At 42.5% G+C, this 12,241-nt stretch overlaps 1 protein-coding gene across 15 annotated transcripts in view; it reads left to right on the top strand.

The window, feature by feature from the left end:
• The window catches only part of tjp1b (tight junction protein 1b), a 91,347-nt gene that overhangs the window by 42,651 nt on the left and 36,455 nt on the right, over positions 1 to 12,241 (top strand). Inside the window, exon 1 of one of the 15 annotated variants that reach the window (XM_061823923.1) lies at positions 10,211 to 10,423. The exons of 13 other annotated variants lie outside the window; for them this stretch is intronic. The gene's annotated coding sequence lies outside the window, so the exon portion shown is untranslated. Of the gene's footprint in view, positions 1 to 10,210; positions 10,424 to 11,030; positions 11,267 to 12,241 lie in introns of those variants that run through there. One more of the 15 variants, XM_061823926.1, reaches the window with a different exon arrangement.

The raw sequence follows: 12,241 nt of genomic DNA, 5'->3' as shown, positions 1-12,241 counted from the left end.
TGCAGGTGTATGAGGAGGAATCTTAGTGAGACACGCCATGGACGAGGACTGTGAAAAGCGAGGGGGGCCGGGGGGAGGGGGGGAGCTGGGAGCACCAGCGGGGTGGAAGCGAGAGATTTATCAGCAGGAAGTCTTATTGAAAGGTGGGGGAGAGGGTGGGGGCAAGGGAAGATTCTGTGATTGGAGGAGCTCGTGATTTTCTCTAGGTGAAACAGGACTGTTGCGTAAGACGTGTCACAGAACGGATGTGGGGTTTTTTTCATGAGCACAGAATGATGGTTGGAGGGTCGGTGTGTTTAAAAAAATGAAAAAAAAAGGCGCAGAGTTGGCCATCCGTGATGCATGCAAAGGTTGCGTGTTTGATTATGCAGGCCGCTCGGAGGAGACGGCAGATGTTGGGTACGTTTCTGGGGGCGACGACTCAGGGGCAAGGCCTGTCTATTGTGTGTCCTCCAATGGGACATATGGCAGGTCACTGAAGGCACTGTGCGTTCACACAATGCCATCCATCGTGTCGCCATGTGTTGACTTTATGGCACTCTTTAACCTTTACATGCAATTTGGGCTATGCAAGAGGTTAATGCAATGGCCCCATTGACAGCACTCGTTTTTTCATTCCTTACATGATATGCTTCAAAATATACAGTAAACAGATTGAATTATCCTTCCATTTCCTGTACTGCTTAGCCACACAAGTGTCTGAGCCATTTCCAGTTAACTTCAAGCGAGAGATGGGGTACACCCTGAACTGGTCGCCAGCCAAACACAGCAGATTAAATTATAAAAATGATACAATGGTTAGTCTGCCTCACACTTTTGAGGTTTAACTTTGAGATTTCAGATGCAGTATAGGGAATGTGCATATTTTTCATGTGCCTTCGTGAGTGTGCTTGAGATACTCATCTCTCTCCTGCATAGCGAAAAAGATGAATTTTAGGTTAAAGTTGGAGTTTGTAGTTAAAAGAACAATACCTTTTGTTGTGTCTGTATGACCATCCAGGATGATATTATTCAAATGATTGACTGATTTGAATAAGTACAGTATTTTAACACGTGTACCACTGCCAATCAGAGACTGTACATCCAGAAGACCTGATTGAGAGCGGAGAGCAGTGATTTGCCATGCACATGCCGTCATCTCATTGTCGATACACTCAGTAGCCCTGCGCAGAGTGTTTTATTTGGCCAAATTATTTACCTCTGGCAAGCAAGAAAAGTTAAAAAGAAAGAATTGGGCAGCTTGGAGATAGAACATAGGTAGACATACTGTAAGTAATGGGGGCGCTCTACGCGGCTTGGTTACCATGCACATTTGTACAATGCAGGCAAGTCTTGTTTACATTCATGTGAGTGAGGGACCTGGCTTTGGTCAAAGATGCGAGGGGGGGGGGGGGGGGTTGACATGAAGCTACATTAAAATCTTGCTTTGCAAACTTGACCTTCAACTGAAGATTACAAATTGCCCATTTGGGTGAACGCAGTTGTTGTCGGTCAGGGCCAACAAGCCCTTCTCCGCTAGCCTAAACTCTATCAAAGTACTGACCTGCATTTATGACCTTAATTCTAATATTTTTTCCATTGTATTATATTTATTTATTCAGTACTACCTATTCTCTTCATTTTGCAATGTTTATCTTGGCTGCACAGCTTCTAGTACATTGGTTTGCTGTTTTTAAAACTGTCAAGAAAACAGAAGACATACATCTCTGGACATGTTGAGTAGCGGGTGTGTGTCTGTCAAAACGGTAATGGTGCTGTGGTAGAGTTTGTGCTTATAATGTTTATACAATAAACTGTACACTTACCAAACCTGTTGTTTATTACTTTCCAAAGTCTTCATTTTGTTTGGTTGTTGCAAATGTATGTTGAATAGTAAATGAAAGAAAAGAAGTTGACAGTAGACAGTAAGTACTGTAATTTTTCCTTGTATGTAGATAACACATAAATAGGTATTGCACAGCCAATGTAGTACTTTTAATTATTTAATAAATCTGGAAATTTAAGATTATTTCTGAATCCGTTTCCCTGAGGATAGGAATCTCAGTTTTATTCCTTTAAGGATTAACCAGGAGGATTATAAGCGGAGGAGCCTTCCCTTGTCAGGAGGAGATTGCAGAAAAATGTGTGCTTCTCAATTGTTTTCATTGTCAGGATTCTGTTCCTCATATGCAACAAATCATGATATGAAAGAAGACAAGAAACCACGTAAATCCCAACAACTCTATTGGTTTACACGGATGATTTATAACAATAGGCCAGAGCTGGATAGAAAGCATCTTCAGCATCCACAGATTGCTGAAAATGTAGTACTAAATCAACATCACATAATATGTTCCATTGCCTACGCAAGCATGGATCTATTTATGTCCCACAACAACCTCTTTTTATGATTTGGGATTTTCGACAAGTGCTTGTTGATTTTATTTCCCTCTGTTTGTTCACTCGAGTGTGGGGTCAAGTGAAGGACAAGAAGCCGGATGATGTCATGTTTTGGGGACCGAAGATGGGGGCCATGGTGGGCAAGGCAAGCATGAAAAATGAAGCACTAAGATGATTGTCCTAAAATAACCTCATCAATCACCGCACTTGATGCTCACAGTGATGGACGTTCTGTAGATTACCCTGTATGTGTTTTGACTGATTATCACGACATGAACTCTTCACTGTAGTCACATAAAGAATTCACAAGCAAAAACATGTTGCTTGGCTACCAATCTATTAAATTAAATCATATAGGCAAGCGCAATAGTCGGAATGCTAGATCTTAAAAATATGATATGCAATACTCTCCTTTGGAGAAACCCATCAGATTAAAAAAAAAATAATAAAATAAAAGCTATTTCTGTATACTCTTTTTGTGTTTTACTTTGTCAACTACTACACAAAAGAAAAATAACAAACCTACCAGCAATTTATTTGGCCAGAAACCATACATGAAACCAATCAGCCCAGCCAACAAAGAAGGTAATGAGTATAAGGATGCATGTTGTTGATTCATTTTCCATACTGCTTATCCTCATTGGGGTCGCAGGCATACTGGAGGCTATCCAAGCTGTCTTCGGGCGAGAGGCACGGTACACCCTGAGCTGGTTACTAGCCAATCACAGGACAGATCTGTAGATTAGTTTTGAAAATTTTAGGAAAACCAGGTCACAAAAATAAACGATAGCCAATGGAAATGTCAAGTTTCACATTTTTTATGTGTATTTTTTTTTTAATAGATCCAAATCTATTCTCAAACAAATGTCAGCTTTACTATGTCACAATGGAGCACAATTTCTGCTTCAGATGACTCTAACAGATGAGCAGTTTTTTTTTGGTTTTTTTGTTAGATCTCTTACATCTTCATCTCAGTGAATGAAAGAAAAGTGTCTGTGTGTGCATGTGCGTGTGTGTGGAGGTCTGTTCACACTGTGCATTTTCAAGCACGTCTGGTTTTGTTGCTACTGTGTGCGTGCATCATGCAGCGTGTCGCTGGACATGTGTGCATGTGTGTTGATGCCCAGGGAGGCGACCATATGCTGTTTGTAGTCAGGAGCTTCCATCCCGGCAGACCTGCGGATAAGGAAGCCAGACTCCATGCTCAGTCTCCCTGCATCGGTTCACACAGCCTTCATTTGTGCGCCGTGTTGAAATCGCGCCGATCCCCTTTACTATGTTTCATGCTTGTTTTCCCACCGCTCTATCGTCATATACATTTTCTCTTGCAGGGCTTGACACGGGCAGGCCCCAAGCACAGCTTAGATATCAGATGAAGTCCTGCAGAGGGCAGAGTTTTACTTGCTGGATGCGCAAGAGTGCACAAAGATGTCCACATAGGACACAGGGGGCGTCATAAAGAAAAGGAGGTTCTTTTTAAGCATTTGGGTTACAGTATTACATTTCACATGACCTTATAAAGGCATGTTAGTGCCAAGCAGGTTGTAATTTATTTTCAACAATATGAGTGTAAAGTGTCAAGAAAGATGAATTTCTGTGATAGATTCCTGGCAGGAATATTGCATGGGTTGGATTTTGGATTAATAAATAATTTAGTAAGAGTTATTTTTTTGCCCACTCATTGTTCCTTCTTTCTGCTGTATATTTGTCTTTTTTCTACTTTACCATTCTTATGACTCACCCCCGCCTGCCACAATACTGCTGATCCCGCTTTCTCACCAAAGTGAGCCGTTTTCTGTGAAAATAAGAATAAATAACCAAATCCAAGCCACTTTATTGACGATTTAAGCAGTCGTTAACATCACAGAAGCAAATCGAGGTTAGAGCCATTACAGCGCTGTTTAAAAACAGTATCGTTTAGTATTCCCGTTGGGTCTTCCTTAGTTTTATTTGACGGGGGGTCTCAGAGTAATTGTAGTTACAGTATGTAATTAACCTTCCGTCACGATTTATTCCTGCCACTTCAATCCCAGTTCTGTTATTACCCCAAGGAATTGAGCGTGGCGTTGAACGCGGCGCTCAGTGGCGTGTCGGTTGACGTGTTCCCAACCCAAACAACTTTCTGAAGACCTCGCCGCCACAAATGCATTGACATTAACTGATTGGAATTGTTCATCTTTATTAGCTTAGTGAGGATCAACATACTTTGCGTGATTGCTTCTTTGCTACTGTACATGATGAGGCTGCGGTTGGATCCCCGGAGATTTATTTGGGCTGTCTGCACTCACAGCAGAGCCTGGTGTCACATGATCCTCAGGCTGGCAATGTGAGGTTATCCAGAGTCACCTGATAAGTCTGAGCTCTCAGCTGTTGCTTTCCGAGAAGCGGAGGGGTTGGTGGGGGGGGGAATGAGATTATGGGTCTCATCTCAGAAAATACTGAAATTGTGTGTGTTCTCCAAGAGCATTGCTTCTGGATTTAGCTTTGAAATCCATGAGTCAGTAAATCTGGATTTATGCTTTGTCATTTAGTTTTTTTTTTATAGTGTTAGTTTTACTTGACATTTACCAACCATTATTTAGTAAGATCAATTGTGAACCACATTTCGTAACTCAATAATGTATTGAATCCTTACTTCCTCAGTTTCTCTTGTAACCGGTGCAAAGACAGTTGTAAAATCAAAATTCCTAATTACATAACGATAAAACCAAACACCAGAGGGTGCAACAGTAACTGAGCATGCCTGTCTGCTTACTATTATTATTATAAATAATAATAATTATTATTATTATTAAAAGCTCCTTGTGGCAATGCCCCAGGGTGAAATGAAATCCGCCCCAGAATTCCTAAAAGCTTCGGATGTTGTGGTTGACACACGTCTGCAACATTGTGTGAACATCTGCCATAGTGTCTCTGGATTGCCAGACCATAGTGGTGGTCCCCCTTTTTAAGAAGGGGGCAGAGGATGTGCTCCAACTGGAGGGGGATCACACTCGTCAACCTCCCTGGTAAGGTCTATTCAGGGGTCCTGGAGAGGAGGGTCCTTCGCGAAGTCGAATCTCAGATTCAGGAGAAGCAATACGGTTTTCGTCCTAGCCGTGGAACAGTGGACTAGCTCGACACCCTCGGCAGGGTCCTCGTTGGTACATGAGATTTCGCCCAACCAGTCTCCATGTGTGGACTAGGGGAGTCCTATGGGGGGTGCTTTATGGGGTACCGAACCCCTTCATACGGGCTGTTCAGTCCCTGTACGACCGGTGTCCGAGTTTGGTTCGCATTGCCGGCAGTAAGTGGGATTCATTTCTGGTGAGGGTTGGACCCCACCAAGGCTGCCCTCTGTCACCGATTCTGTTGCTGTCTGATACAAGCGGTCGAAATGAGTTTCCTCGGCGTGGTGTCCAGGCTCTCCCTTAGAGATAGGGTAAGAAGCTCAGTCATACGGGAGGAGTTCAGAGTAGAGTAGAGTAAAGAAAATGGATGGATTAATTTTAATTATTAATATTGCTTTGAAAATGCAAAATTCAGCATTTTAATAAATGTGTGCTTATTATGTAATATTCAAATGTTTTCTAATAAAGGTTGGAATTGGCCTTCCGAAGGGTATTGTCTGATGTTGTTAATAAATTCAAAAAACATTTTAAATTGATTACTGAAATCACTACTTTTTTTTTATTATATTCTAATCGATTGAGATTAACCTGTATAGGCATTTTCATATTGCACAATACTATATGTGACTCAAAGAGAGCCACTTATCATTTACTCTTCCAGAAAAAGTGCTTTGTTGTTTGTTTAGGAGTTAGTAACTTATCAGTTGAATGGTGCCGTCAAAGGTAAAGCTGCTCCATTTTGGGAATATAAATGTATAACTTTTGGCCCTAGAAATAATGCAGAAAAAGATATTTTAACAATGGAAATAACGCAGTTACCTTGGCGTTGAGTAAGCCAGTGTTGCTCATGTAGAATGTACATCAGGGGTGCCCAGACTTTATTACCTTAAGATCTACTTTTCAAGCAGCCAACGTCTCGTGAGGTACCAACGACAGGGGAGGGGGGAGGTTGATGATGATGCTCTCAAACTGTTTTAAGGTTAATGTTGTACTGCCTCCTATATTTAATTTAATATTTATTTAGCTTTTTGTGCACTGTATTGTCTGTGTTTTCATCCTGGATCAGGCTGTGCCAAGGTGGAATTTTAAAATTACACACCATCTCCTCCTGCACTTTCTACTTTGGCTTCAGACCAGACCTCTCCCACTTGGAAAAGAGAAAGTCTCGTCCAGTTTAACCACTTTTTCTTCTAATATTCACATACTCCGACAGTCATTGCATCTTAAAACAACGGTATTTCTTTTTTTAACTTCGAAAATTGAATATAGAAAGTAAACATAAGCAGCGTATCTAGCTCGTCTTTGCTCTAGGTTGCCCAGACTGTGTTGCTAACTAAAGCAGCGGTGGTGGACGCTGTCATTATAAAACACATTGATGGGCTGTGTAAGTACTGTAACATTTGTAATTATGAGTGTACGTCTTTAAGAGCATGGGGTAACGTAAACTAGGAAAATAGAGTGTGGCGAAGCAGCGGTCATTGTTAGAGAAAGTTTCGTGTGCTGCCTAAAGAAAGCGGTGGCTTTCTCTTCTCATTTATTATAGTATGTATGTGAATTGTGCCATTGGATGTAACAACCAGTCATCCCTCACTCATTGAATCACATTGCAAAATGCCACAAACTGAATAGCTGTATGTTATACTTTCAATTTGCGTTGGATTTTTTTTTTTTTTTGAACGCAACGCAGAATATATGCAAAGAGACTGTATCAGCGGTGCAAAATTGCGCATGCGTGCAGATTAGAGGGAACGTTGGCTGAGGTTTTTTTTTTTTTTTTGGCACGCCGTCCCCGCCATTGACCAAGCGATCGCCATCGACGCATTGAGCACCCTTGATGTACATGGTACCTTGAGACAAAGTGAACAACTCCAACTGTACTGCAGCCTAGTAATTAATGATACAGTTGTATGCAATACAGTAAAATATAACAGAATAACCGAAGGGTGTCGTAAATTTAGTCAACAACACAACACTCATTGTGTCATAATAATGAGATAATTCAGAAGGATATTAATTGTGTAGCAGCCAGCAGTCTAATCTAAATGTTGTTGAAAACTGTAGGTTTTTTTTTGTTCTTGTGTAGGATGCTGAAAGGCTTTAAAACACAATATTAGAATGACTTCGAAACGATGAGAATGCCAGCAAACTGCGGTGTGTTTCTGCTGCATTTTTACAGCTGTTCGTCCTCAACACCAAGGGCACGGTTCATCTTCCTACCCACAGAGGCCGCCTTTGATAAGTGCTTTTTTTACTGCTGACTTTACAAGGTAGCTTATGCTTCCTAGATCTTGGACTCTTGTCTCTTTCTCAGCGTGAGATGCATTATGAAGGCTTGAGGAAGGAATTTTCTCTTCTGAGGTTCCAGGCTGTGTGTCAAGCCAGCGGGGTGATTTTCATCCAAAAGGTCAAATACTGAGCAAGGAGAACAGAGAAGTTAGAGAACAACACAACTGAACTCAGGCCAGAGCACACCTTTATGGGGTTCCGTTGATATACGGGACTACAAAGCCTTGTATTAGCTTTCGTCTTTACTACTCTGCTAAAAATGGACAAATGCATTTATTTCACCCTACTGCAGTGCTACGTTTAAGAACAGCCACGTTATCTGATCGCTGCACCCATTAAAGCTCATAGGTAGCCACACCAATATTTGCTTAGCGGTGCCGTTTTCTTGACCTTTGCAGCTGTGAGGTGACGCATTCCCAAACTGGGGCAGCGCTTTCAAAAAGCCGAGAATTTTCGAACCAACAAGATGGGGTTGAGATCTGAACAGCGATGAGGAGCGAGGCTACCATTGTTGTGTTGCACGGCATGTGAAACTCCCTCTGTGCTGTCAGAGCCAGTGAGGCAAACACTGCTGTGGCTTTAGCAGAGGGTATTTCAAGGGCTTCAACAGTGGAAGATAAAGCGGCGTTAAGCTCACGTCAAAGCTGTACAGACTCTTAAAAGTTTGCTTTCATGCATTTCCAGAGGGCCTTTCTGCTCCAATACTTCAGCCATACTGCATGATAACAGATGATCACTTTGAGCCAATGGTCTTGCAAGCACAGTAACACTATCGTGCTTAGTGGCCCAATGTGTGCCTATTAAAACTACTTAAGGGCGCAGGCCAAAAGACATGAATTTTGTCGTAGCCTGCACATTACATCTTCGTGTCGATCCTTTGTTGTTTCGCTACAGGATATTAATAAGACTGCCTTTGTTTATCCAATTGTAATGACCTTGGCCAACCCGCATTCATCCCTCCGAGATACCCCCACCCTCCGCTCCTTGTTATCCTCCAATGGAGTCTCCTTATGTCAGCAACATTGCAGGACCTCTTTGCTCCCCCGGCATTAGATTCAGCCGCTATCTCTCTCCCCCTCATTAATGCCAGAGGTCGGGGTGACAATCTCCAATTGTGATAAAGGTACAATAGGGGTGTTGCGGAGAAGGGGATACAGTACCACTCCAGTACGCGCAACACAGATTAAAGAGGAAGGTTTGGTGCAGTGCACAATTTACATTTCACTGCGTATTGATTAAATCTGTACACGACACGGGAAGCTGTATTAAGCGCCGCAACAGTAGGGTGAATTGTAGATCAATCCTCTTCTGTATTTAAAGTTGATTTATGCAGTTTTTAATTACTTCTAAAGTCATCTGCACAGGAAAGACATGAAAAAAAATATTTAATTTGAGCCATTTTTTCAAGTAGTGAGCTTCATTTGCTGAGATAGATTTCATTCAGTGTTTATGTACATCCAAAATATAAGAAATCATCAGATGTCGATGCTTGACTGTATACTATTGGTGTTTATCTTGGTAATGATGCACATGGCAGATGCGGCACAATTTTACATGATAAAATTAAGATCGGGTCCAGTTTGAGAAAAGCAGCCCAACTATTATGATATTTTTTTTCTCAAATGCTGTTACATTTATGCCAGATGGAACGAATCACACACCATCCAAAAGACTCAACATTCATCTTGTCAGTCCTTATTATATTCTCCCCAAACTCTCAGGAATTATTCAGATGTTGTTTTGCAACAGGAAGAGTAAACTTCGTCTTTTTGGTGGGCACTTTGTTTCGCCTCAGAACTCTGCCACGGATGCCATTTTTGCCTCATCTCTGCCTTATTATGTCATGAATACTGGCGCAAGGGAGGCCTGAAGTTATTTAAAAGTTGTCCTGAGTTCCTTTGTGGCTACCTTGATGAGTCATGGCCTTTCCCTTGCAGTGATCTTTGTAGGCCGGCCACTCCAGGGAAGCTTCACTGCTGTTCTGTTTTCTCCATGTGAGGAAATAAATTAAATCACGATCGAAAAACAGCGTTTTAAGTTCACAGGTTAGATTTTTCTGATCCAGTTCAGGGAGTACCCCGCCTCCTGCCCATTGACAGCTGGGATAGGCTCCAGCACTCCCGGCGACCCTTGTGAGGATAAGCGGCTAAGAAAATAGATGCATGGCATTTGTTTGATGATCTTAAACATGAAAGTGGGGAAACTATGCAAAAATATAAGCTTTTAAGGGCCAATAGTTTTTCACCACAGCATCCATTGCAGCACACATAGTGGTCTTTTTAAACGAAAAACCAGACGTTGTCATAGCAAAGTGTTACTCTTGATGCTCCTGCTGTTGTGTACTGCAGCTGTCGTGGACAGCCTCCCCTGCATCCCGGCTTGCATCACTCACGCCCCCCGCTGGACTAGCCCGAATGGTTTGTTCCAGGCGAACCTGTCACTGTCACCGCGGCAAGCAAGGCAGCCGAAGTGTACGAGCAGAGGGGGTGGGAAGGAAGGAAGGGAGGAAGGCATCATCCACTGCCTGCCTGCCTGCCATTGCAGTGCGGCGGCTGCTGCTGCTCTGGAGCCACGCCAGGAGGATCTTCCCTTTTCGGTGTTGTTTGGGGGTGTAGAAGCACGCCACACGGACCGTTGTCTTTGCCAAGGTGAATGTTTCTGGATTTATCCGTTGGTTTTTTTTTTTTCGTTTGTTTTTGTTTTTTTTGAGAATGGGGGGGTTCCTACCAGCAGGCGAATATAGAATAAATATGCCTCCCACCACAGCGGGTACAAGCGAGCGAAAACGGTGCAAGTGGAGGTAATTTAGCGACCAAAGTGCGAGTAAAACTGCATTTACGCGCTATGCTAAGCGGGTTAGCCAGTCAATCCGCATAGTTCAAGAACTACATGGCAGCGGCTTCTATGAGCACGTATCGTCTGATACTGTTTTATTGTGCCATAAAATGTCATTCCGCCAAGCTGTCATCCGGCGGAGCGCTCAGGTGACCGTTAGCGAGGAGTAGCTAGCCTAGCCGCTACCACAAAATGTCGGCCAGCAAAAGGGGCTTGATATGATCAACGTAAAGAAGAGGGGGCCAAGCGTTTAGGAAGTGTACTAAGTGATGCGAAGAGAGGATGAGAAGTTGAAACGGCTAGTCACAAATATAATGACGCTCGCAAGCGGAGGCGAAGGTCGAGCGGGTGCTTGCGTTATTTTGGTGGTCGTACAGGACCGCTCACGAGGGTCTTTGGCCATAGCTAGGTAGCACTTTGCTAACATTACCCGTTAGCCGCACTCGAATGATGGCACGCTCATCTCTGGCCGTTCCGTTACTTGTTCGGGCAGCTGCCAAACTGTCGGAACGGTGTGGTTGCATCGTCAGGGTTTGCTGACGCTTGGTGTTCAAAGCATCCCACGTTGTCATGTTGTCTTCTGAACGGGACTGCAGTCCAGCCAAAGGACAGCAGCCGTCAGTCAACCTGTTGAATATTGGAAATCATCATTACAGGTTTGCCCTTCTGAAAGTCGGTCCAGACTTGTAATTTCTGCTTAATAACGTCTTCAGTCAGTGTTACCTGAGTAAATATTACCTGTTATCAACTCACAATGATGTATTTCATAAATGATGACCGTCATTACATGTTTACCCTTTGGAAGTCGGTCCAAATTTGTGATTATTGCAAATCAACTTCTTCAATCAGTGTTACCTATTACGTAAATATTATTAATAATAAATGTATCTCAATGACCTTTGCTCTTTATTGAAACTGTGCTTAGTTTATTGAAAGTAACTGAACTACAGTGAACCTGTTTTTATCAGGTTCCTGACCCACCCTCAATAGATGAATGTTTTGCTCTCTCCAAAGTAGTACCAGAGGATCACAGTTTGGGGCCATGTCTGCCTCTTTTTCTTAGAGTCTATCCCTTCCAGTAGAGCACAGTGATGTCTAGATTGTACCCCCCCCCCAATAATTATAGAAATTAATAATAGTAGTTTGTAGGTAAAGCTAGATTGAAACAAAGTACACTGTACTGCTTTTATGTAAACAAAGCACCTGGAGCAAAAGCTAGATTAAAGCAAAGTACTGCTTTTATGTAAACATAGCACCTGAACTTACATAAGCATAGTTCATTGGCATCAAGATGGCAACATAGTTTTATTTTTATTGCTTCGATCTGAGCACAAAAACTGTAACATGCCAAACCCCAAATATGCGATGATTCGGTGTTTACCCGAAAAGAACCATGAAAAACGATAGCTTAAAAAGCTGCAATACAGTCGGGGTGCGAACAATGAAGCGCATTATTGTGAGGGAACACTCTAGTCAAATCATTCAACAGCACTCACTGAGTGTACATTTTAAAGGAAACTAATATGCTGTCGAATGTGTTCAGTAAAAATGTTGTGCCCCAGTGTTACTACTGAACACATGATTCCTTGGTATCTATGTACATTTATGAAGCATGAATCTACTAGAGCCTG

The sequence above is a fragment of the Syngnathoides biaculeatus genome, chromosome 6 (assembly GCF_019802595.1).
Source record: "Syngnathoides biaculeatus isolate LvHL_M chromosome 6, ASM1980259v1, whole genome shotgun sequence".
In the NCBI taxonomy this organism is placed as follows: Eukaryota; Metazoa; Chordata; class Actinopteri; order Syngnathiformes; family Syngnathidae; genus Syngnathoides; species Syngnathoides biaculeatus.
The sequence above is the reverse complement of the archived record's forward strand: the minus strand, read 5'-3'. Positions and strand labels throughout refer to the sequence as shown.